This window comes from Megalops cyprinoides, chromosome 5 (genome assembly GCF_013368585.1).
Source record: "Megalops cyprinoides isolate fMegCyp1 chromosome 5, fMegCyp1.pri, whole genome shotgun sequence".
Classification (NCBI taxonomy): domain Eukaryota; kingdom Metazoa; phylum Chordata; class Actinopteri; order Elopiformes; family Megalopidae; genus Megalops; species Megalops cyprinoides.
Window position 1 is genome coordinate 33,017,627 of NC_050587.1, and position 21,768 is coordinate 33,039,394.

The following is a 21,768-nucleotide window of genomic DNA, read 5'->3' on the forward strand; positions in this document are numbered from 1 at the left end:
GCACAGGATGACATTTTGAAAGTTGGCCCCACATGTCATGTCTTTGTGAGGCTTTCAGGAAAGATCGGGGGGTCATGTTAGGCTGGCAAGGAGTGATGATTTCACAGACTGGCCTGCTGGCTATGGAGCCATAGTGAAGGTAGATGAAGCAGAAAATGCATATCTCCCGGGTGCCTCTTCTAAATGAGCTATGCCAACAAAGCCCTTTGGATAGCTAAAAGTGTGCCGAGCCTCGGTTTAATTGCAGCGTTTATCCACGACCTGAACTTTACCATCGCTTATTTTCCAGACAACTTGATGCACTGAATTGAAGTGCTGTTAGGGAAATATGGCAGCATCTGTCCTATGGCGTTTTGTGCTAAAGGCTCCTCCTTCTTTCCTTTCTGCCTATCCCAGTGAATGGGATTAATTAATCGTTCCAAATGAAGTACATGTTACCCCTAAAACTTTCTGTACCCGGAGGCCATGACCACTAACCACTTAGACAAGGTTTTTAATACTTCAGCCAGTGCATACCCTTTCCTAATCACATGGTGAAGTTTTGATAAAAATGTTGATTCTCCTCAGAAAGTAACTCTTTCCACAATATAGTGTTTCTTGTCTTGTTTCTATGTTAGTTGCAATTTTGCAGTAAACAGGTAAATTGGATAATTGCTGTCTGAATTGCAGACCTGTGTTATTTCCCAATTTAAAGAACCCACAGTGCACTTTCGTATGATTTTGCTGAGCAATCTCAAAATGCTGGACACATTTAGGGGTTTCTCTTCTAAAATTCACATCTAAAATTTTACATTAACATAAATGTATATGATCGTTAATTAAAAGTATTGTGATGTCAGCGATGGCAGCTGCTGTGATATCATGTCACGGGTCTGTTTTTCACATTGTCTCTTGGCACTGGCTCTGGTGTCCAGCATCCTGTCGCTGGGTCACTGACACAATGGAACAGGCCACACGTGCCCTTAGGACGTCCCCCCCCCCCAGACGCTCATTCTGGATTTCCCCCAAGGAACATTTATGGGTGTGTGGCTTTCGAGGCCCTCAGGAAAACATGCTCCGAAACTAGCACGCGATGGACAGGAGGCACCCTCAGTGGTCCTCTGATACACCAGGTGCTTTTCACTGTAGTCAGCGGTGTTTTTTTGTCCCAGCCCTGCTGTCAGCATGTGATAGACCCTCACAGTCTTGCCGCTTTTGTGAAGTGGACCCTACCAAGATGGGAATGCATTCGGTAACCTGACAGACCAGACCTTGACAGACCCACAGACCTGCCTGCTAAGTCCTGTATAACTGCTGCTGGATAACAGTATGCAAAATCACTTCTCAATACATTGCACCCCCCTCCCTGCCCCACCGTTTTAACACAGCGTCCCCTTCCCCTCCTTGTTACAGAAATGCTGTTACCCTTAGTAGGGTAAAGCCGAAGTGAATCATTGCGTACCTAAATGACGGAGGTTTTATTTATGTCAGCGTGAGCGCCCTGCCCCGCTTTTATTCCCGTTTAGGAGATCCAGCCGGGCGTTTGGTTTCAAGGTGCAGGAGGCTGTCCTCTGCCAGTGTTTTCAGCCAGCCATATTTGGTCAAAGCAACACGCACTGTTATTCCTACTACCGAAGAAATCGTTTGCTTTGGAATCCAGTTGGGATTCCTTCGGCCTGTAATGGGCTCGCAATGTGTCAAAGCCATCTCCTTTCAGCAGGGCCTGGTACATTTTGGATGATTAATTGATCCCCTGGCCCTGAAGCCTGCGATTACAAAAATACTTGACTTATTTTTTTTTTTTTCTTTTTGCAAAACCTTTTTTATGTTTATGTATTTGATAAAGCAAATCGGGCACCACCTTCTCCCTTTGGGGCGCACTGGAGAATGCATTTATATCCAGTTTGAGTGCTTCAGATTTGTTGACTGTCTTCCTCTCAAGAATAGGTTGTCAGTGACTGTGTGTAGATGAAGGCCATGTAATATTTGTCATATCATCAGTGAGTGTCTGTTAACAGGGATCAGTTAAAATTCAGCTGAATTCCGATCAGGCCTGGGAAGGAACAAGTATTGCTCAGTTAATTTGTTTAACAGAAATCAGGATGTGGATTACTTATGAGAAAAAAGAGCAAAAAAACTAGAGGGTATTCACTGTTAGGAAAGGCAGGTCGGGTTTGTCCACATTAACATTTTCATGGTGATATGTCAGCAGGGATGGTGCGTCTTATGGCTTGACACAGTATTTAGTCATCCCGTACATCTTTCCTCCCTGTTGCAAACTGGACCGGCCGCATCACAGCACTGTGTTAAAACCAAGCCCATGGTCTGAAATTCTCCGTGTCTTCCTTAACACCCATGCTGATTCATGCGTGCACCCTGGACATCATAATTACCACCACTTCACAGCCCTCTCAGGCTGCCAGCGAGGGGCACCGCTGACCTCAGCCTCAGCTGGCAGCAGTTTACATAGAGCGACTTAACCAAGGTGCACAAATGGCATTCTTCCTCGGCTCTTGGCAGCGGCTGTACTCTTTACGCAGGAAAAATGGAATTGGCTGGCGGTTCTGTCATAGCTAAAAGAAAAGTAAGTCCTTACTGGGTTAGTCTGGTTCAGGCCCGTCTCGTGAGTAGGTGAGCAGTATTTGTCATTGAACTCCCAGTACGGGCGCTCAGAGTCCCCTTGTTGAGGAGGTGGGTGTGGTGTCTTGCAATCGCGTACGCTTTTAAGAAGACACAGGTGAAACGGGCGAGAGGTTTTGGCTTGTTCCTGCCACTGAGAAAACCCAGAGCAGTCGAGTATCTTTTGGACCAGCTCCTCTGCTTGTCAGATCAAGCTTTTCCTTACAAGGTCTTGCCTGAGAACTCGAACCATTTTGACGAGATTTTGGGGAGAAAACAAAAACATTGGCATCCCTTCACGGCTGGTGCTCTGCCAACAAAGATTCATAATGTGCAATATTTTATGGATATTTTGCAAGTTGTCGAGTCAGGTTCCAGGGCCCTCTCTAACGTGTTAAAACAGTGGCATTCTGCCATAGCCCCAATCCCCCTGTGCTGTGGCAATGGAAATGTGTCATTAATCTGAATCTTGAATTTGAATCAAAATGGTGTCATCTATCGGTATTGCAAAAACATTATTTTAAGTTTTCAAACTGCATGCCCAGTCAGTTCCCAGCCTAGCTGGTGGGTTCTGGTGTGGACTCTGCTTTCCTACAGGAAGAACCTTCAAGTTTGTGTGATTGCTACATGCAAACCGAAACAGGAGTATTGTGGGCTGCATAAAGACGGGACAGGATGAGATTTGATTCAGGTACTTGCTTATGCGTGTTTAGGGCTATTGAGGTGTTTTGTCTGGAAGTTGGGAACAATTTAGATACGTCATTGCATGTAACTAGTACCCTGTAGTTGGGATTTCATCCTTCCCTTGGTGGGGGGTTTTCATATTCAGAAATACCTCACATTTACATTTTTTGTCAATTATGTTTGCTCAGCAGACTGTATTCTGGGCTTAATGCGCTTTTTGGTAATCGTTTTGACACACACCGTGGGCTATGATGAAACCCATTAAATGTAACTGTAAATTTCGAGCATCAGAAATTAGTTGTGTTCCAGCCCGCGGCACCAGCTGTGCTTATGGAAATGTGCAGGCGCTTGTCAACATGAAGGAAGGCATCCGGCTTGACTTCCTGTTTCACGGTGGGGGGAGTTATGGGGCTCATGTCACCGGACATGTGTTCTTATGATGCATGGGGGGAGGTAGACTCACAGTATCTGTTTCTCCAATACAGCACTATACCATATTCCTACTGGTGCTGGAAGCATGTGATCAGTATCAGCCATGCTGAAGACTCATCGAGGCAAGGAAAATTGTGATAAGGTGGCAGTGTAGCATAGAGTTAAGTAGCAGGACTCCTAACCGAAAAGTTGCTGGTTCGATTCCCTGCTTGGGCACTGCTGTTGTACCCTTGGGCAAGATACTTAATCCAGAATTGCCTCAGTAAATATCCAGCTGTATAAATGGGTAACCTGTGTATAAATTTTATAAATTGTACCATGTGTAAGTCACTCATAACAGTGTCTGCTAAATGCCAATAAGGTAATGTAATGTAAGACCAGTGGGTCTTACACAGTCGCAGCTCTTTGTAAGTGACTGCCACCCATAATGTGCAGTATCCGGTGAGTACTGGGCCAAGTACAGCTCGTCCAGAGTTGTAACGCATTTGCACCAGGCTCTGATTTGCAGCTAAGGATTTGCTGACAGGCAGGACTTGGAGACCGCCTCTGCTGCAGCATCCATTGGCCAGATTCCTCTGTGAGAACTCTTCAGTTAAGCCCTACACATAGGTGTTAACAAGCATGGCACACCTGTGCAGACATCTGGGGACAAGCTTTTTTTTTCCCCGAGAGGGTTGCAGCTGGGGGTTTTTCCTCAAAACAAAGGTAATTTACACTCGCTTTTCCCATGAAATTCTGGATAGCTGATGATTAAAATAAATGAACGTGCGGGTTTGGTCATGGAAGACGTGTTGGTGAATCTGGTCAGCTGCAGGATGACTAAGGCAGCGCCAATGGGAGCCTCCCCCTGCTCGGGGTGTAGGGGTAGCACAAATTTGCTCTTTCTACCCCAGCAAGCTGGGAAGTATGTCCTGTTTGTCACCACCCTGATCAATGGGGACCCGTACGACCCGGTCCCCGGGGGCTGCCGGCCGCCCGGCGTTCAGGTTAAAAAGGGGGCCAGCAGTTTGTTTGACACGGAGGCTCTCTGCATGCACAAAACTGCGAAGAATGGCGACATTTCACGGTGTGATTGGATTAGCTGCTAAGGAGCTTCCATTTACACTTTGATGGAGGGATTTCCCTCGGCGGCTATATGTGGCACCTGTTGAGCTCGACGCATAATGAATGTAATGTATTATAAACGCTGTCCGTGGCTGTATAGCGCGGGCCTCCCACTGACCCCACTGAACCAGGGATCATTAATCCCATACATAAAAGGATGGAGCTTTGGAACAGTTTTGTAAATATGATCTGATTAAAGGTCAGTGTTGGTTCATAATTATTCTGGTGTAATTATATAGTAGGATTTTTTTTTTTTTTTACTTGAGAAGATGATCAAAAGCAAAATCTTTCGAATACAGGGAAAATCCCATTCCCTTCCCCCAGTAAATGCTGCGGAGAAGTCAACAAGAAGTCAGAAACTTGTTTTCTCCAAAGCGTCTCCGTTGTTTAATCACTGGGGATAAGTCCCTTAAGCTAAACAATCTCTTGTTTGGCTAGAATCCTATCAGTTTGTTTTAAGAGTAACATGACTTAAATTTACAAAACCTTCTTATTTTTTTTTCCTCAGAGCTCAAATCACTCAAACTGCAGCAGTGGCTTATGGGAAACTTTCCTTAAAATGCCACGCCATAATTTAAACAGGGATTTTAAATTCCTTCCTTTATAAGAGAGACGTATATGGTGGCTCCAAATTTCTGTTGAGACTTGCCTCTGACAGGAGCATAAATCCCGAAACCAACGTGCCAGATCAGTTTGTAGACGGCTCTTTCCTCAGCTGTGGTGCCAGGAGCTTTTCAGATTCACTCTTTCTGAACATTCCTGCATGCCCAAGGGAGCAAATGAAGGGAGCGTGTCGCTCTCTGTCAACCGGCGACAAGGGCTGGGAACCCTCCCTTCTCCCTGCCCCAGAACTCCGCAGAGAATCGCTGTGGAATTCCGGAGGAATGCGGGGTGGAATTCAGCCATGGAGCTGCTGCGCCATGGCGACCGTGATGTCTCCAAGCAGGCTCGTGTTCCTGTTCTAAATCCACTGACAGTTTATTTAAGGATGGGACCAGGTCCAGGAGGAGCTGTGCTTTTCTCTGAGCAAAAAAAAAAATGAAGAATCCCAAAGCACATGCTTCATTTTTTTCTTTTTTTTTTTTTTATGGAAGTGTACATTATAGAAGCAATCAGCAACCTGTAGTTCAGGTTGATTTCAAGGACTGGTCTTAGAAGCACCTTGCATACATTGTATGCATGCCGCAGGAGAATCAGGAACATAGGTACAGAACAGCCAATAGTATAGCGTAAGTGTCAAGCTGATGAAGGTGCAAAAACAGTGTGAGCATACAACGGTGCAGTGCTGAAAATGAGTCCATAAGAGCAACGTGCAGAGAGTTTACTTAGTCCTTTTGGTAAAATTTACAGCCTCCTCCACAGACACTTACTCGGCATTACTCGAGATTTGTTGTATAGAGATTTTATCCCAAGAGGAATTTTTTTCTTTTATGGAGCGCTCAGTTGATATGGTTGTGATTTTGCGGAAATACCATAGTTTCCTGTGAGAGATTGTGCACCATCAAAATGACTTCCTGCAAAGTAGTTAGCTTTCCCGCTATTTTGATTCCAAGATTGATGTCATGAACGGTCACAGAGTGGGTTCTACCCACTGAGATGAAACGCTTTTTTTAACATTTTTTTTTTTTTTTCAAGTGCTGGTTTTTGCGCTCTGTTTATCGAAAGTAACGTTCACAGTTTGGAGCATCAAAGTCCTCGAAGTCCTTGATGTAGATTTCAGCATACAGGGACAGTGGTCTCTTATGGTGAAATGCTGTGAGTATTCTTTGACATTTGAGAACAGTCTGAGCTCTGTTCCATGAGATGATTATCCAAGGCTCCAGTCCGCTTTGATGTATGTAAAAAATGTATTGCCAGGAGAAAACTGCTGGCTGTTAAACTACGTTCCACTCTATTCATTCTTCAGCATGGAGCATTGGCTAGATGTCCTATGGAACACCCCGTGCAAAAATACCCTTATTACATGGTAGATTTGGATGACAGCTGACACACAAGTACACACTTAGATCTTTATTTGTTCAAACCACGGTGTGCTTTGTCCTTGACCTTGAGCAAAAAGTTTAAGCAAGTGCTGTGTTCCATTCCTTACACGTTGTTTTGCTAATGTCAAGGACAGCTGACCTTTGGAGAATGTGTAAAAAAAAAAAAAAAAAAAAAAAAAAAAACTGATTTCCAAATAACTCTGGATGCTAACTCGATCAGTTCTGCATTGCCCTTAACAAAACAGAGGAATTTCAGCCAAACGCGGGTTCTGGAATTCCCTGCATGGAATTCTCAGTAAGATGACTGCAGTTAATTTGATGCTCACTCAGTCATTCTTCTCATGACACTAAAATGCTCTCTATTCAGTTTCTCTGGTGCAAGCAAGAACATCCCCTGTTAATGTGTTGGGGACGATTAAAGCCGTGTGGTTTACAGTGCAGATTACAATCCCAACAGATGTTCCAAAGCTATTGCTTACATTCCCCAATAGCTTAGCCATCAAAGCCCCCCCCTCCTCCTCACATCTGTGTGTGGAAATTCGCTGTTTGATGGTGGCGTTTGTGTCAGAGGGAGTAGGCTCTGGACACAAGCAGAACCATTCGACTGCAGGAAAAGCTGGAGTGCACTCGAGGTGAGGCTGTGTTATTACGGGGAGGGCGTTCCTCCTTAAGCTCCTTGATATTCTGAAAAGCACGTTCAATTGGAATTTATTTTCGTGCTTTCGGAAGAGCAGCCACCTTTGAAATATGATGAGGCGTGCGTTAAATGTGAGTTTTGAAGTTGTCACTTCCTGGTGACTTCAGAGGTTTTTACTTTAGCCAAGTCTTTTTTTTTACTGTCTAATGCAGCATAGTTACTGCAGCAAATAGTGATTCAACTGTAATTTTATTTTGTCTGCATGTTGCAGAATTCTTGCTTTCTGCACACACTGTCCATGATTTAAGTGCATTTGGACTGTGTCGTGGTATTTTAAGTCATACTGTATTTATGTGTAATCATTAGTTGGTAAAACATAATATTAAATACTTGATTATTGAAACATTTTGCCGTCCTCACTAGCAGAGAGCCGCTTTGTCTTCCTACCAACAATGTATTTCAAATTGCTCTTTATTTTTAATGTGGCCATTTGAAACAAGGTTACAGAAGATTCAAAACAGACAAGTTATGACAGGCATGCATGTTTGTAAATGCATAGTGATTTTAAGTTGTAGAAAGGGAGCGTGGCTTCTTTTCCTGAACTGAGTACTTTGCTCTGTTTTCTGACACAAAGAGATAAGTGAAATGAATACATATTTTTTTGTCCCTCTGTTATCTGGGAACTGCTGGATGGAGGTATCTGCGGAGGCGGTTTAGCTACGGTTATAATTGGACATGACGGGTCACAGCCGGCCAGAGGAGATAGAGCAGGGATGGGGGACCGAGACGTCAACCCAGGAGACCGCTGTCCTTCAAACGCCAATCCCAGGAAATGATTCAGCAACAGCAGCAATTGGGGGGGGGTGAAGTGGTCTTTAGGTCATGCGTCCTTAATAAGCATGTTGCATGTCTGGGAATAAGAGGCCATGCCAAGTTAGCAGGCAAACATTTTTGTGTGTCATTAAGTGTCATTGCAAATGAAGCAGAAATGGGCACACAGGGTTCGTACCAGGAATTGGCTGTGCTTATAGCCAGATGCATTTCTGAAGTATATAAGCATTAGAATGTGTGACAACACTGCATGTGACGTGAAATGCTGATATCTTCGTTGTGTTGTCGTTGACCTTTTTTTTAAAATTCTGTGAAAGGCAGGGTGATAAGATCCTCCCTCTCCAAAAAGGAGAGAATTGCCCATCCAGACGATCAGCGAAGGCTGTGGATTGGTGTAATCTCTCACAGAAAGTGCAGACAAGCGCCTTAAGCTTGGATGTTAAAAGCAAAGGATCCACAGGCGTTAGGCATTGCTTAATGGCTCTCCATGCGCAGTCAGTCTGACCCTTTCTGAGTGGCAGGCCATGGAGCTGTTTGCTGTGTCCGTGAACATCACAACATGCAATTAAATTGATTCCAGCTGGTAATACCGCTGGTGTAACATCTTTTTCTCAGCCAGATGAACATGTGGTGAACATGTCAATACACACTTTATGTTTGATTCTATGTGTAAAAATGTACACAGTACAGCACAAATCAGCATTTTTAAAGAATTTATCCTCGTGGTCAAGCAAAAGGTATAAATTACTTAAGTCTGGTATGAAATCATGCAAGGACACTTATAATGCTTTCCTGTATTGTGTATTCATTTGGAATTGACTTGAGATTTTTTTGTCATTTCAGTCACTTTAAGGAAGGTTTTTAGCACGGCTACAGCATTAACTTATTTTTATAGGCACTTCTGTATGCAGCACTATTTCTGTTGTCAAACTAAAGTAATGTAAACATGACATGTTGGCCTGCTTTAGATTATGTTAATCAAGACATTTTGAGGGCAAAAAGTATGACATTGATTATTTTATGTGGCCCCATAATGCGTGTGCAATATCATGTAGGTTTCATGTTTGACCATTTTCATTCAGCTGTACTGATGGTGGTCACAGGACGTATACAGGAAATGTACATGTACAAAAGCTAAAATAAGGCACTTACTGCAGACAGATGTTCAGCTTTTTTTTTTGTTTTGTTTTTTAAGAATGTTAGCTACGTCAAAGCTTGGGAACCTCAGTTTTACAGGGTCTGTGACCCATCCAGCGACCCAGTAAATTGTCACTTTTGTGGTCATCTTAAAATCTCAATCGCAAAAAGTAAAAGGTTCTGGCACAGCGGCATTTGCAGAGATGTCAGCGGGACTGCCAGCATAGGCCGCCATAATTACGGAGGATCGGCAGGAGGCTCGTGTCCAGTTAGGGAGTGGCAGGCGTTGTCAAGATGCACCCAGAAAAATATTTTCAGTGGCCCGATCGTCACCGCCCAAGATGTTTTGAGCTGCAGAATTTTTATAAATGACTCACTTTCCATGGCTGAATCATAAATTCTCTTAAGACTGATATATTATATACTTCATTCTGACTTAATTCTCCTTTTTCAGACTCTACAGGAATGTACAGCTAAGTGCTGGCAGGGTAATTCCAATTGATCTGTCGGTTGGCTGTTGCCTCAGTGAGGCATTCTGCTTGGCCTATTAATTGCTGGTGCCACTCATTCCAGTTGTGGTTAGGCTGTTGCTTTGCAGTTGCACAGTTTTCGATTCTGATTAATCTCTATTTCAGAAGGAGTCTGTAGTAATGTTCATTTAGATTAAAAGATGGAGAACTTCTTTATCAGTTAAAAATATTAAATCATGTTCAAAACGGATCATTATGTGTGGATTGTATATGTGGAATTTGGAATCTGACTACAGGTGACAGTTTTTCTGAGGCGACATTTTGCACTGCAGAAGAACGAAGCCAACATGGACACCATGACATTTCAGTGTAGTGCGTATTGCAGCCCTTATTGTTTTGTGCGTTTTGAAAGAATGAAGATGAGACACAAGACCTTGTGTGCTCCTCTGTGTCTGGGCCATTTAAGTAAAGAAAGCCAGAGCAGCTGCTCTATATCCAGAGGAGATAAAGAGAGCAGATCTGTGCCAAGTTCAACCCCTGAATGAGTGATAGAGACAGGAGATGCCTGGAAAGTAGAGTGCCTTTGCACAACAGCCAGCCTGCTGCAGCAGGTCATTACAACTGTACGTCTAGACTGCCGGGTTTCTTTTTGACTGTGCAGTTGAGAGTGTTGCATACTTACAATGTATAACTTGTTGTGCTCTAGGACTCCTCTGCTCTGCTTAATTCTCTCTCCTATAAAAGCATATGAAGCCTAGAAAATTTCTTGGAAATATGTTGGAAGGCTTTGGAAAGCTTCCTTAAAGTTTGAGAACACAATGACCAAGAACCCACAGCAGCAGACCAAACTGGTTTCATCCCACTGGGGATGGTTGAGTGGGCCAGGGTCACCTCTCCTTAACGGTCTCAGCCAGCCCTGTGGGTCATCAGGCACCTCGGAGTTGCTTGGAAGACGTCAGTAGAGTGGGGCCTGGCCTCCAGTTGCCCCGCTGATGAACTATGTGAGATGCGGTGCGAAAAATGGCTGTTGGTTGTGTTGAAGTGTGTCTGAGGTTCATCTTTCCTGCGCAAATGCAGAAGTTGTCATGGTGACACAAGCCACATGTACAATATGATGTTCTATACAGGGTTGTATTAAAAGGAAAATTTTAAAAATTGGAGAACATGTGTAGCTGAATTGTAATCATATGCAAGAATACCTATTTGACCCTGAAAATGCACTGACTTAATTGCCAAGCTCTCAGGAATCTACAATACCTCTTTGTTTTTATTTTTGGTACTTGCTTACAAACAGGGTTTGACTTTGAGGCAAATTTAAATGTGATTGTTTACCCCACCATACTCCATGCAGTTTTACACTGCCACTGGAGAGTTGGAACTCACCTAAGCTGGAAAATACATTTGCTGTGTTGTCCAGGTAGATCGCTCGCAGGTGAACGTCCGCGAAGTGAGCCATAAGCGATGCAGCTCCTAAAGCAGTGGAGAACCAGCTCCACATTGAGCGAGGCACACACAGGTGTGTCTGCATACTACAAGAACAGCAGCTGAGACCTCGCGCTCGCTGGTGACACGCAGCCTCATGCGTGCGACCATTGCAGCGCAGGCTGGCTCTGAGGTAAGTCTAATGGGAAAGCCTATCCTATAATTACGCCACGCAGAGAGAGAGCCAGCGGCTCCAGCTTGCGGGAGAGAAGTCTTCAGCCTTTACCCGCTCGGCGTGTGGAACATCCTCGCGTAGACCCCAGAGTGGAAAACACAACATGCTGCCTCTCATCAGGGCAGTGCGCTCCTCTGAAGAACCAGTGGATTTATTCACTTTCAGAGTATTATGCGGTCAGGCAAATTGAGTTGCCATAAGTCATACATGTATTTTTCTTTTTGGCTGAATTTCACAGTTTGTTTTCAATATAAGATTTACTGTGGAGAAAGTAGTTCTTGAATAATATGTTCCATAAGTTAATAATTTAGTTAGTACATTGTGGCGGGATTTTGCCTTTAAACTAAAAAGTGCTGTCACAGATATGAGGCCGATTGTATTTATATTTGTATTTCTCTAGGAAATCGTTGGAAGGGGTAAATGCCTAAGAAGGGTTTTGTTGGTAGTACCTGCCTGTCATTTGCACTCTGAAGATAAGTCAGTGATTGCTGAAAGTGTATTTTTGTGTAGTTTTGAGATTACATCTGATTATGCTCCCCCTTTTCACTCTATCTGCATGTGAGACTTTGATTCCTGATATTAAATTTTACTATCAGCAAGCATTGCTTTCAAAAAAAACAGCTCAATAGCTGTCACCTGTATTTGTAAAATGTCATTGCTGCATGGTCAGCAGTTTCCATTATTCACAGCCAAAAAATATAACGTAACATGACAAAATACCATTGACATGATATCTCAGTGACATGATATTTCCCCAGAAGGGTAAAAGTATCCCTTAAATGGGTCCTTGGTAGCTCTAAGAGCTGAAAAGCAGAAGAGCTCAGTTGACCACAGCTATTTTAATCTGGACACACAGGTTTTCCGTTTGGTCTTTTTCTGTAGCGCTAAAGAACAAGTGCTGTCTGACACTTGGTAAAAGCCTGTGCATTCACATGAGAAGACCCATTTTACTTATTCTCTGTTCTGTAGAGATTATTTGACTTCTCCGTCTCCTAAAATGTACTGCAGTTTAAGGAAATTCATAAAAATTAGATTCTGGTCAAGAAAAAAAAACAATGTCTTCTGATGACTCAACCTGTTGCGACTTCTGTATTCTTTTGAGCTTAGAGGAACAAAAAGCAGAAGTGTTAAATATGAACTTTGAGATCTGGTGGAAAAAAAAAAAAACCCAGAACGCAGTATGCATGTTCTCCTTTCACAGCTCAACATGTCAGTAGCTGTGTTTTTAATTTGTACACGGTCATGCTAAAACTGCGTCCGAATTTTCAAAGCAGCGAAGATGAGAGCAGTACCCCCGTGCCCAACAAAGTTTAGCACAAAGCAGTCTAACAAAATGCAAGTATGTTTTGGAAAAGCGGGCAAATTCTTACACCAGCAAAACATAACTCTTGTGCTCTCTTACAAACATGTGCGTGAGTAGTTTGTTGTCGTGGGTGAGCTTAGCGTAACAATTTCAACCACACTGAAATCAAAAGGATGTCAAGTTGTTGGATGGATGTGGGGAAAAACTGTAATCTTCACTGAAAGCAAAATAATGTATTTTTGCTTGGGCATCGTGTAACTGTAGACATGTTTTGGGCTGGTTTGTTGTAGGTGTCTGGATCGGGAAGTGTAGAATCACAGTCAGGAACGAGTTGACAGCTGTACCCAACAGAAGGCTCGTTTTTTAATTTTTTTTTTTTCTGAGATTTGTGACAAACCCTCATAATTGCCGTGTTTTCCTCAAGCTCTGCAGCCTGTTAGGGCAGGAAGTCACCAGCTGGTCTGGTGGTGTCTGCGTTCTGTTCACAGAAAACATTTTGAGTGAGCTGGAATATTGCAGCCATTCCTATGTCTGTGATAATTAATGCACATTGACCACTTATCGGATGGCTCACAGCTGCAAGGAACTATTTGTTTTACAGCTGTTCAGTTACAGGACTGTGGTTTTTGGTAAATCAGTGCTACAGTTTTAATCCAAATGTTCCAGATTGCTTCACTATAACTTGAATTCTGGAGTAAAATCCTGAAAGACCAAAGATACTAGGATGTCCTGCATGGGTGCATAAAAGGATCCGAACCGCCAATGAAGGAATTTTAAGTTATGGGATAAGCTTGCCTGTTGTCCCATGGTTTGGTTTCAACAATCAGGCCATGCCCAGAGGACTGCAGTTTGGTGAGTCCCAGAAGTAAAGGGCAAGGCAGTGGTAATGGAGTATTTAATTGCAGAATGACTGTTCCCTCCAAGTTTTGAAACTCTAAATATAAAGGTCCCAGGGAGTTTGTTTGCATGTCAATAAAATTGCGCAGGGCCTATTTCAGCAGAGATCCTATCATGCCTCCAGAATGCTTGAAATGTCCCGAGACCCAGACATCAGATCTGTGGCTTGGTTTACAGAGGGAGGGCACTTCGACTTGGGTGGGTGGGGTCGCCCAGGGTTTGATGTTTCCCTTACCATCATGTTGCAAGGGGTGTGTGTGTGTGTGTGTGTGTGTTGTGTGTGTGTGTGTGAGAGAGAGAGAGAGAGATGGCGGGGTGGAGGGGGTGGGGGGGCTTGGAGCGTCGTTATCCACAGACCTGAGGATGACCCCTGTATGTGGAATGCGATCTCTGTCCGTTCAGATCTTTCCGGTCGGTGATTTAAAGTGTTGCTGAATTTAGCAGCTGTCAGACCAGCAAACATGGAATTTGCAGGAAGCCAGACTTGTCTAACCTCTGCCGTTGTGCAAAAAAATGTATAACTTCCGGATCAAATGTGTTTGAACATTTGTAAAAACATTTCCGCAGAAAAAAAAAAAATCCACATTCATGGATACTCCCATTTGAAGTTACTCAACAAGTAGTGGCTGAGGCCTTCCAGAGGTAGATACTGAATTTCAGACCATTCATGTATAGAAAAAATAGATTAAGTTGTACCAAGATAGCTGTAGTGGTCAGTGCTAAATGTTGCCCCCACATAAATGACTGTCAGGTGACTGCTGGACTGAAAGAGGAGTGGGAACAACCTGACCTGTAAGACCAAACTTGCTTCATGAATTCCAGAAGATTAATTTATCGCACCACCTCATCTTTGCATCCCATAATCTGGAGGTTTCCTATGAGGACAGACTTGCGATGTTAGGTGGATTTTCTTGTTTTTAAGCACGTGGGGATGTCGCGATTTTTGTTTCTGTCTCCATTCATTTATATTGTTCTCTCCATGGCTGTGCCCCTTGGTGTGTGGATTGCACAGCGTCTTTGTACCTAATTAGCAGTTTCCGTGCTGCAGGCCCTCATTTGGCTGCTGTGCTGTAAAGCACCCTGGCGCCTGGAGAGATACAGTTACTGTCACCCGTCACGCTTCCTGTGACCAAGAGGCGACGGTCCCTTAATGCTCCGCTGAACTTGGATATTATCACTGACATGAGATCTCACAAATAAAGCCTTGTGCTCGAGCCTAACCTGTTGATGTTTTGAGGTGATAAAAAAAAAAGTTTGCTCAGGGTTACTGGTGGGGTTATTTTTGAAATGAGTCAGTTAGTGGACGGAGGCGGTAAGTGTATTTTTTCAAATACTGTCATCAAAGCTGCTGCAGTAGCCTTTATAGGGCAAAATAACTCTGCATACTTTCTTACTTTAATATTGAATTTCCTTTGACTGAAATATCCGTCTTATTTTGTATGAGTCGTACATCAAAAATACCATGGTATTTTGTTAAAAAAATTGTTAGATCATGTCTAATATAAAGAATTGGCGCCAAGGGAAGGAATTTCTTACGTCATTCCCTGAAAATGTTGATTTTTTTTTTCATTGCACTGTGAAGAAGAAAAATGTCTCTCGTCCTCTGACTATGAGCCGTGTGTACTTAGAAATTACATCATCTGTGTTTTCCTAGATGAAGGGTTTCACCACGGTGTGATTGTAAGGGATTGATCTGAATTCAAATACTTTACTTGAGCTCAGGGAGAGTGAAGGATCTCATTCCAGTAATCAGTCCTGAAATAGTATTTTATTATTTGGATGAAGAACAAGCAAAAACATAAGTTCCCAGCGTACTGTATTTTCAGAGGGCAGCTGCACTGGCATAGTAGGTGCATGGTAGACCCATGCACATGTGTGGTTTTGAGTCTGTAGCAAGGCACTGAACTGAGGTTCTGTTCCTGTTAATAAAAGTGAACGTGTTGTTACTCCTCCCTCACAATCTGTAAAGCTCGATCAGCGTCTGATTAGTATGTCAGATTCAAACTTGGCTCAAGATGGACTTTTCCACTGGGAGGATATTGACGGTTCAAGCAGGGTTTGTATCAGCGGATATCCTGGCCATCCTGCGAGTGCTTCCTGCTTCTAGGTCTCCTTACGGTGGGAAATGTGACGTCAGTTTCTGTACCCCGTCCGGTCCCGGGAGTAATTGAGTACAATTTGTACTCGGTACAAGAAACGACGAGGAATTCGGTGGGAAGCACGCCACGCCTCGTATCTCTGCAACGTTGTGGCGTTTCCTTCTGGACGGTGTTGCAGACTGTGGTTGCAGTTATTACTCAACTAGAGGAGCTGTTCCGAAACTTACTGGCTGCACTTGACGTTAACAGGGATGAATAGCAAGCTGTGCTTCCTTGCCTCCTCACCACGTGACCAGCCTGCTGTTCACGACTACAATATGTCATCAACGTGACTCATTATCAGTAGGGAAGATGTAGCATTACCATGTTGCCTTGTGGATAACATGTACATTTATTCATTTGGCAGACGCTTTTTTCCAAAGCGACTTACAAGTGTGGTAGAGTACAACACAAGCAGAAAAGCATAAGGAGTCAACAATATTACAAGCTTATAAGGAATGTGTATCATAACCAAGTAGTTGTTGGTTGGTTGAAATCCCAAGTAGGCCACTCTTTCCTCAAGGTGCTTCACCTGAACTACCTCAGTAAATACCCAACATAATGAAGGACCAGTGATAATAAAATAATATTAATGTATAAAGTATTCTCAGGTAAGCATGTGTCTCTGGTGAGCCAGTAAATAATGTAGTTCATCAGAAGTGCAAAGGACAAAAGTGCCTGAAACGGCGGCAGAGAGAATTGTTTAATGCAGTCAAGGTCTGGAGCGGGGCGGGTTGTGAAAGCTGCCGTTTCTGCTGCCTGAGAGCACGTTTCCGAGTTACATGATGGAGGAAGCCCAGCTGTAATTACGGCTCTGGCTGGGGACTTCCGCTTCTCTGCCGGGTTGGGGCGGGTCCAACATGAAACGCTCTGTGTGTGTGTGTGTGTGTGTGTGTGTGTGTGTGTGTGTGTGTGTGTGTGTGTGTGCACTCTGAGCAAACCTTGAGTGATCTCTGCAGACCGCTACACTGGGAGGCACTGCAGGAAGTACAGCTCGCAGCCAGGGGTAAGAGAACGTTTCAGAGGTGTGACTGGCATGGAATGACTTGAGACAGGACAGGTGTTGTAGTCACAGCTTGATGTGAAACGAAATGTACGCCGTGCTTTTTTTTTTCCCCAGCCAAGCTGTTACAGAAACAATAACTTCTTGGGTGAAGTACCTTTCCTGACAAAATTTTCTCAAAGAGTGTAAATATTAACCCTTGCCAGTATTTGTAGTTAATAATATTTGGATGTATGAGGAAAGGTATTTGTATTTTAGTGAAGGTAATTAGTTTACACTGTATGAGAAGCGTGAAGTGTTTTGTTGTTCTGTAGTTTGTATTGTAAGATGAAGCTTGCTCCACGGTGTGAAAATTACAATAAGAGCACTTTCTCCAATCAACAGTGAAATTGAGTGGGCTGTTCCTCCTTGGCCTGACTTTAAACAATGGTTTTGGCGTGTGTGTGTTTGTTTTCATTTCGTATTCAGGTTTTTTGTAGCAAAGCAAACCCTCCTTTCCTTGTCTACAAATTCTTAATTGGACAGGATGCAGAGACCCTGGCCAGGGGAAAGTCGTGCGCTCTCTGCGCTCTCTGTCTCTCCAGATGGTAAAAATTCCCTTTTATGGAATTCGAGGGCTGTTGAAACAGGAAATGACATCATGATACACTGAGGCAGAGCACCGAATGAGTGTAGCTGCTACTATTCGGTGGCATTCCAAGCCAAGTGACTCGCCTCTCTTCGGGAAATGAATCCTGACACTTAAATCACCTAGACCAAAACAAAAATAGCATAGACATTAGAGGCCTGCGTTGCAATTGAGATGTTATTTCATCTGCAATGCGCGGAACGATTGCCTTGAACCAAAATAAATAAAATTTACCATTCACAGTTTCGGGGGTTGTGTTGAATGACACAGGAACAACTAGCCTTGCCGTTTTGCTGAGAAACTGACTAAAAAGGGCTTCGTGAGGGGCATTTCAAAATTAGGGTGGTCTGCCCCAGCTCAGTGGTGGTCTTGGAGAGCAGGCTATCCAGGCAGTTTCAGTCTTAGCTTGGTGTCTGTGTGTCAGAGTGTGTGTCTGTGTCATTTGCTGGGAGTGGCTCTACATCTGGAGCCTGTTACGTAGACGCTGTCACTCCCCCCAGGAAGTGACTACTGCAGAATCTCTTATGGTGGGCTTAGAACAGGGAGAAAGGGCAAGGATTCATGCCAGGCTTTCCTAAAGCCTTCCAGAGCTGCCAGATCTCAAGAGCCAACTCGCACGCTGTGAAATACAAAGGCTTTAAAAGGAGGTGATGGCACTGACTCACAACGGGATTTTAGGCTCATCTGTATTTGACTTTTTTTTTTTTTTTAAAGATGCTCACAGTAAATGTCTTCAGATGATGTGATAATCAGTTACTAAAGCACATGGATGACATTACGTACTGTGTAAAAACTTATGTGCTTTTATTAAGTTGTTAAAAACCCATACACTGCCATACAGTTGGTCTTCAAATGTTCCAGTTTTGTCCATCTGCCAATTTTAATTTAAATTGCAGTTATGTCATCTTTGGGAATTTTTTTTCCCACTATTTTTCGTCATTCATTGTGCTTAGCCTCTACATTTTGTAGGAGATCTGTAGCTAGAGATGCAGGTTTGACATTTGACTTGGAAATTGTCTTCAATTTGAGTGGTCTGTGCGTCTTCTTGCCCTCAGCATTCAATCCCTCTCTACCCTCTTTTTGGAAGGTTTTAGTTTAGTACAAGAGACCATACCTGGTGAGCACCACACAGGGGCTTTCAATTGTATAATTCAAATTAAAATGTATGCATCAGATTATGATGTTTCTTTACCACATTTTTTTCTACTTTTAGAAGATCTTATCAAGAACTCATCTAATGTATGCTCAGACAATGGCCTGCAAGGTGGGCAAGACTTTAAAATGGCAGACAGGGTGAACTGAAGATGTTCCTTTTTCTCCAAATTTAGCTGTTGCGCTAACTTCTGCTTTTTAGGCTGTGTGTAGACTCTATTTCTAATGGCAAGATATTGTAAACTGCCCATCTGCTAAAAATTTTACATTTATAAATCAAGTTATGTAACGTCCCACTTGGGTCATGGTGGTTTCAATATTACATGCATTATTTTTGGTGAAAAGTGTACGTTTATGATATATCTCAGGAAAGTGTAATGTCAGCAAACTGCGGCAGGGCGGATTGCAACATGGAAATATACCACAGTCAGCATGATGGTGGCTGAAATGTGAATTATACACAGAGTCTGTTCCCCAGCTGTATATCCATCCAGGTCCTGTTCAGTGGTCAGGAAAAAAAACATACTTTGAACAACACCTCTTTACCATTTTTGCTCTATCTGATCAACATTTTTAAAGAATTGTTCCAACACAAAAAAGAGTGGCAGCAGTGTATCATAGTGGTAAGGTGCAGGGCCTGTAACCAAAAGGTTGCTGGTTTCCCTGCCGGGACACTGTTGCTGTTGCTGTACCCTTGTACAATGTGTGTAACCCACAGTTAGCAAACATCCAGCTGTATAAATAGGTAACATCTAAAAATTGTAACATATGTAAGTCGCTCTGAATAAGAGCGTTTGCTAAATGACAGTAACGTAATGTAAAGAGAACCCTTGCATTACACTGGAACAACCATTGTGGTAACTAATCTGATATGTCTGAAGTCTCCCTTGTTTGCCTTTAGACCCGATATACTGTACATAGCAAAGCTGCTGGTATGCAGTTCAATTAACAAAGGTTGCATTTTACATGCTTGCAAGGATATGCTGAAGTGCAGCAGCAGTGAGGTTATTACTCTGGATTAATGAAATCATTGCTTTACTTGGTTTTGAAACACTGATACACACTGAGAGTTGGTATTCTGTTTGTCATTCAGATTTGCACATTTCCAGTACCTGATATTGCTTTACTGTAAGGGGTTTAAAACGACACTGCTTTAGTAAGATTTTTTAAATTGAAACGGAGCCCATTTAAGTAGTTCATTAGCCTCTTCACCAACCAAGCACTGTGAGGGTTAGATTGCTTATCAGGACATAAACAGGCCATAACCGATATGGTCTGTGGGAACACTGTGAACAATTCAACACCACTATATTTCAGAGAAGAGTTTGTTTCACTGGTTTTTTGTTCCCCTGCTTTATTTCTGACCTGTGGAAAAGGATGCATTTTGCATTCCTGTGATTCTCACTGACTTAAAATCGTAACCCACTTTAAAGCGCCTCTCTTTTTAACACTGTGATTAGTTCCTGTATTAAACCTCTCTTGTAGATGTCACCACAATTTTTGATTCCCCAGTTGTGTATGAACGGCAACAGGATTATTAAGAAGATTTGTCTGTATCTGTAGTCAATTTGCAACATTCTGCTCTTACTGTAGGTCAGACATGGTAGAAAAGTATTTTTTTTTTTTTTACCATTGAGCAGGTTGAACGCAGAGAGCCGTCATTTTATCCTGCTCTTGTAGACTGTTTCAATAACAAGATGATGTAATGGATTAAATTAAATTGTTCATGTCATTAATGTAACTATAACCCCTTAGTTAGAGCATTTTTACTGCAGTTAATTGGAATCAGATCCCTGTTGGCATATGTCTCTTGCAACTTTGTAAAGTCCATGTGTCTTTTAGTATATAAAATTTTTTGATAAGCTACATGCTTTGTAGCTTTATCAATTGTTACAGCTCTGTCTTGACTGAGCAGAGATTTGGTCATCTCAAAGTATTTGTTTGTTCTGGACTTTATTTTCTCTTCTATATATATATATACGCACACATACAATTTCAATAAGAAATGCAGCACAATAATCGTTTTATCTCGATTATGCTGTTTTCATAATCATTGAAAGCCAAAATCGTAATTGAAAATAAAATTCGATTAATTTCCCAGCCCTAGAATATGGTCCACAATCTGTTAAAAAGAACAAGAGTGAAGTCTCAGCCAGGCCAGGGGGTCAAGAGGGAAGTATTTTGGCTCACTCACGGATGCAGTTTTGTATAATGGGAAGGTGTTAAATATAGAACAGCAGAGATGAGTGTCGTTACAGGGCAGATTTATTAGTTTTATGTTTTACTAGTGGATGAATTCCACTGAAAGAACATACTAGTGTGTGCTGTAGAAGGGATCTTAACGTATCACTCCTTGCAGACGTCTTGCAGGTTGATTATTAAATCAATCAATTATTAAATGACTTTGGGTTTAATTGTCTTTTGCCATTAGAACTGGTTTGTGAATGAATGTGTAATTTGTGAGAATGATATCATTTTATCTCCAGTGTGCAGCGACAAAGTGTGTTATCCACTTATGATGCAATGCACGTGATAACTGATAAACATTAACTGAATTTTGGAACAAATGGTTACACTGTGTCACAGTAAAACAGTCTGCTCCCATCTGGTGGGTGACACAAACCATGTAATTGCAATTGCTTGGAAACTCATGGAAATGATCACTGGCCTGCTTACTCAATATCCTACCATCCTTTTTCAAAATCATAAATCATCTTGACTCAAACACCAAGTTAACTAAATGCTTTAAATGTTTTTCAGTGTTAAACAATAATACCAATCTTACTGTATTTTTTTTATGAATGACACTGTAGTGGTCAAAGAATGGCACGGGTGGTTGCAGTTTTCGGTAGTGGCATTATTAAATGTGTGATTTTAATGACATCCTGTCATTGTTTCCAGTACCACTCTGAGGCCGATAGTCATGCTCATATGTCGAATGCCAAAACAAATATATTTTTCTGCCAAATAAAAAAAAATATATAAATAAATCTTAGCTAAATTAACAGTGAAAGGTCAGTTCCCACAGAAATGCAAGGGTATTGTTACAGCGCAAGTGTGTTTGGGGATGTTTGTGGAATGGGTCTCCTGATGGAGTGAGAGGAGAGCGCTTTGT

At 42.5% G+C, this 21,768-nt stretch overlaps 1 protein-coding gene across 1 annotated transcript in view; it reads left to right on the forward strand.

The window, feature by feature from the left end:
* Positions 1-21,768, forward strand: part of tln1 (talin 1) — a 97,413-nt gene that overhangs the window by 7,909 nt on the left and 67,736 nt on the right. The window lies entirely within an intron of this gene.